Below are 5162 nucleotides of genomic sequence, written 5' to 3' on the forward strand. Positions count from 1 at the left end.
TCCACTTCCTTAAGCGCAATGTCCTTCACCGGGGCTCGGTGGGCGGTGTTGAACCATTACCTTCTCTAGGGCGCGGGATAAGGGTCAGGGATTCCTTTCTTATTTTCAAACGTAGTTGCTACCGGAAGTATAGGTGGTGAAATGACGGGCTGCAAGAGAGTGGGGCCTCCGTTGAGGCTGCCCTCGCCAGGGTCGTGGAGCGTGCCTCGCACCCAGCTCCCGGCATGCTCTGCCGGAGGGCGTGACTTCCGGACAACTCTGGGCCTGGGTCTACCCTTACCCAAGGTGCCCCGGTGTACATTTGCATAACCCACCTGAGAGTTAAACCTCCCAGGTCAATATGCAGCCTCACAATTAGACATTTAGGCCTTGTGATATCAAACAAATCTCAATGGGTTTCTTGCATTGACGTTATAAGGCACGAGGGTTGGAAACCATAATCTTTAAAAGGAAGAATTTCTGGAACCTTATATAGCTTCTGATAGAAATCACGACCGTGTTTGCTTCGGCAACACATGTGCTAAAATTGGAACGATACAGAGAAGATTAGCATGGCCCCTGCACAAGGATGACACGCAAATTCGTGAAGCGTTCCATATTTTTATACTTTTATTAAGTTATGCAGAAGACCTAAATCACGTTGTGAGCCAACATAACTTGAGGTAACATCTTTTTTTAAATCATTTTATTGTGGGCTCGTACACTGCTTATCACCATCCATCCATCCATCCATCCATCCATCCATCCATCCATCCATGTGTCAAGCATATCTGTACATTTGCTCCCATCATCATTCTCAAAACATTTACTTTCCACTTGAGCCCTTAATATCAGCTCATTTGCCCCCTCCCTCATGAACTCTCCATAATTCACAAATTATTATTATTATGTCATATCTTACATTGTCCCATGTCTCCCTTCACCCACTTTTCTGTTGTCCATTCCCCAGGGAGGAGGTTATATGTAGATCCTTGTAATTGTTTCCCCCTTTCTACCCTACCTTCTCTCCACCCTCCAGGTATCACCACTCTCACCACTGGTCCTGAAGGGATCATCTGTCCTGGATCCCCTGTGTTTCCAGTTCCTATCTGTACCAGTGTACATCCTCTGGTCTAGCCAGATTCACAAGGTAGAATTGGGATCACAATAGTGAGGGTAGGGATGAAACATTTAGGAACTAGAGGGAAGTTGTAGGTTTCATCATTGCTGCACTGCACTCTGACTGGCCGGTCTCCTCCCACCACCCTTCAATAAGGGGATGTCCAGTTGCCTACAGACGGGCTCTGGGTCTCCACTCTGTATTCCCCCTCATTCACAATGATATGAATTTTTGTTCTTTGATGCCTGATACCTGATCCCTTCGACACCTTGTGATCTCACAGGCTGGTGTGCTTCTTCCATGTGGTCTTTGTTGCTTCTGAGCTAGATGGCTGCTTGCATACCTTCAAGCCTTTAATACCCCAGACACTATATGTTTTGATAGTAGAGCACCATCAGCTTTCTTCACCACATTTGCTTATGCACACATTTGTCTTTGGTGATCATATCGGGAAGGTGGGCACCCACTGATATGATTTTTTGTTCCTTGATGCCTGATACCTGGTCCCTTCGACAGCTCGTGATCACACAGGCTGGTGTGCTTCTTCCATGGGGGCTTTATTTCGTCTGAGCTAGATGGCTGCTTGTTTATCTTCAAGTCTTTAAGACCCTATACGCTATATGTTTTTATAGCTGGGCACCATCAGCTTTCTTTTAAGCACATATTTGTCTTCAGTCAGCGATCCTATCAGGAAGGTGTGCATCATGGAATGTCAATTCATTAGAACAAAATGTTCTTGCATTGAGAAAGTACTTGTGTGGAGGTCCAATATCCATCTGCTGCCTTATTACTAAACCAATAAATATATGCACAGATTTATTTCCCCAGCATCCTATATAAATATATTTACATATGCACATGCCTGTATTTAGACCTCTATAAATACCCTTTGTCTCCTAGTTCTTCCCTCTATTTCCTTTTACTTTATTGAGGTAACATCTTGAAGTTGGTCTTTTATCACTACAAAAACATTCACGTGAAATGAGACTGAAGCTGAGTTAAACATTATGTGCAAATACCGCGTTCTGTGTACTTCTGGTCTTGGATTCTTAATCTCTCCATCAGAATAAACTTCCTCGGGGCCCAAGGAGGCTGACTGTTTCACGTGGAGACTGGCTGCTACATGATAATTACTTCATGAATTGGCTTGCGCCTGCTTTGTTTTTCGGTCATTTTAGGCCAGAGTATTTACAGCATCTTTCTTGCACAAAGGGAAGGATTGTTATCTCAGGCCTGGCTGGCTATGGGATCAATTGGGCTTATTGGTGGCTGTTGATTCTAATCCACTCTGGAGAGAGGCCTGCTGATCTGCCTCCCGAAGGCCACGATCACTGCAGTGCACCGAATCGGAATGGCTGCATAGTTTGGGTATTGATTCCAAAATCCCAAACAGAAAACAGCTAGAAGTCACCAGCTCCTTGGTATCTGCCACCACCAGTCATCTTTCTGATAACTGCCGCCATCTCTGTGCCTATTTCCAAGTATCCTCTATGGAGCATGGTAGATTGGATGGATTGTGTGGTGTGAAATGCGATTCCTAGAGAAACCGTCCGTATCTAAATCAAAAGCTAATTTGAATCGGAAAGAATACAGACAGGATCCCATATGTTAAGTGTAAAAGAAGCCGACTTAGATGTCTAAAAGTCGTACGGTTATGTAGAAATGCGAACGTGAGGCGGCCTCCCCGAACTACGCAAAATATGGAACGCTTCACGAATTTGCGTGTCATCCTTGCGCAGGGGCCATGCTAATCTTCTCTGTATCGTTCCAATTTTAGTATATGTGCCGCCGAAGCAAGCACAAACTGTCTACCATGCCAGAAGCTATATATGCACCTAGCGAATCTAACATTTTAAGATTATGGTCTGCAATTAGGATGGCTTCCAACTTCGATCCCCGCATGCTAATGAAATTCGATGAACTTGACCGACATCACAAAGCTTGCACTGTTGAAAGATATGATCGTTAGACCGCAGATTGCCCTGCGAGGTTTACTTGTCAGGTGGGACATGCAAATGAGCACCCGGGGCACCTTGGGTAAGGGCCCCGTGGCAGGACCTTGGCCGGGAGCTGTGGCTTCTCGGCCGCCACTCGCCGGAGACGTGCCGTGCGGTCCATCAGCTGCCGGGTGCCCAGTCGACCCAGGCCTGGCGCGGGGCGGCGGGACCAACGCGATCGTGGCGGCGGCGTCCACCGTGTTTCCCCGAGGAGCTTGCCAATCAGCCGTCAACTGTGTCACTGGGTCTCCGGGTTGAGCACGGATCCTCCCGTCTGCAATAAGTAGGTCGCCAGCGACCTGGTGGCCTTGTGCAAGTTTCCAGGAGGCGCTGCTGCGAGGAGCCCAGCGACCACTCCGCCGAGGGGTGCCTCCGGGGCCCGGCCGCTCAGGTCCCGGACAGGGGCGCCCAGCGCGGCGGCGCCAGTGTCTGCGTCCATTCCGCTGAGGAGCTGTGCAGCCAGGTGGCAGGGGGCTCCGACTGGCAGCCAGCCAGCTGTCCCGCCGCAAGCGTCTCCGGGCCAGTGTCCCTGCCAGCAGGCAGTAGTGGGGTCCTGGGGGAAGAACCTGCGGCTGGGTGACCACGCCCCCCACCCCGCCCTCTTCTCCGACCACGACATTTTAAGGCCTGTCCTTGCATGGGATGAACTCTTACGGACATGCTGCAGCTTGTCAGTGAGGCCTGGGAAGTGGCCTTGAACTGTCTGTCCCCTGGGAGTTGAGTTAGAGAGTCACCCTTGTCTTTCCCTAAACATCCCTAGGTAAGGAACAACCTTCCGCCCTGTTGTAAGAATGTGCAGGAGAAGCTGACTTGACAAGAAATTCGCATATTCGTGTTAAATATTCTCATTTTAATTACAGCAAAAGGCATGCTATTCAAGTCATAGTATTTGATCGTTATACATACACAGAACTGAGGGCAAAAGGTTTAGACCTCTGGTTATGGTACTCCACAACCTTGGCCTTCATCTTGTTAAACTCAACTCACTGCCAGTGAGTTCATTCTGACTCTGAGAACTGTTCCTGCCAGTTTCCAAAATTAACACCCTCAAAAGGGCTATGGTATATTTACGGAAGAGGTGGAGTTTCGCTTTTATTTCTCCCTGGGATTGTATCACCCCTCGCCCCCCTTGTGATCTGAAGTAAAATTCTGATTGCTAAAAACTGGCTAAAGATCAATAATTTTCAGAATTGTTTGAATTGGTACCTGATTTTCTGATATACAAAAAGAAACTATTGTGAAATCAAAATACTGTGAGATCAAAAGAAAATAGGGTGAAACCATGCTCTTGGGGCAACAAGAAACAAAACTCAGAAGTTATTGCTAAACCAGAAGTTATTGCTAAACCAGTCTTTTCCTGTGTTTATAATGATAATTCTTTGCTTTCTCAGCTTTTGAAAATTAAAATTAAAACATTAAAAGACTAAAACATCAGTAACCTTCATATTAACACATTAACTTATTGCAGTAAATTATGTGCTTTGCTACAATTAATAATCATTGCTGGGTTTGATGATGAAAAGATGGAATTCAGGCTCAGTTCTACATTTAATCTATTTCCGTGCTTTGAAAAATGCAGGGTAAACCAATTTGCTTAAGTATGTTCTAAAAGCGAACCTTGTTTACTATAAAATTATATAGTGGAACACACAATTTTTTCATACCTTAACATCTGAAATCAGGATGCATTTTATCAGCAACAGTGCTTTCCAATCACCATCAGTCATTTTAACATCTGAGAAATCCAGATACACCACACAATAGATGGAATCTTGGTTGTGACTAGTTGCCAGTGAGTGACTCTCAGCTCCAACTCATGGCCCCTTTATACGCAACAGAGCACAGTGTTGCCTGCTCTTGTGTCCATTTCCTGAGTGCTGGTCTATTTAAGTTCTGGATCGCTAAAAACTCATTGCCCTTGAGTCCATACTGATTCATAGTAACCCTGGGCCTTGTTGTTGTAAGGTGCTGCCACGTAGGTTCTGACTAATAGTGACCCTATGTACAACAGAATGAAACACTGCCCTGTCCTGCGCCATCCTCACATTGTTCTTATGTTTAAACCC

At 46.2% G+C, this 5162-nt stretch overlaps 2 non-coding genes across 2 annotated transcripts; one reads left to right on the forward strand and one right to left on the reverse strand.

Annotated features, from left to right (window-relative positions):
• The first annotated feature begins 496 nt into the window (after window positions 1-496).
• LOC142426973 (U6 spliceosomal RNA) lies at window positions 497-603 on the forward strand. Its single transcript, XR_012779823.1, has one exon. It is a non-coding gene; the product is annotated as a U6 spliceosomal RNA (small nuclear RNA).
• A 2190-nt stretch (window positions 604-2793) lies between these two features.
• LOC142426980 (U6 spliceosomal RNA) lies at window positions 2794-2900 on the reverse strand. The gene has a single exon (XR_012779829.1). It is a non-coding gene; the product is annotated as a U6 spliceosomal RNA (small nuclear RNA).
• Window positions 2901-5162: the final 2262 nt, after the last annotated feature.

The sequence above is a fragment of the Tenrec ecaudatus genome, chromosome 14 (assembly GCF_050624435.1).
Source record: "Tenrec ecaudatus isolate mTenEca1 chromosome 14, mTenEca1.hap1, whole genome shotgun sequence".
In the NCBI taxonomy this organism is placed as follows: domain Eukaryota; kingdom Metazoa; phylum Chordata; class Mammalia; order Afrosoricida; family Tenrecidae; genus Tenrec; species Tenrec ecaudatus.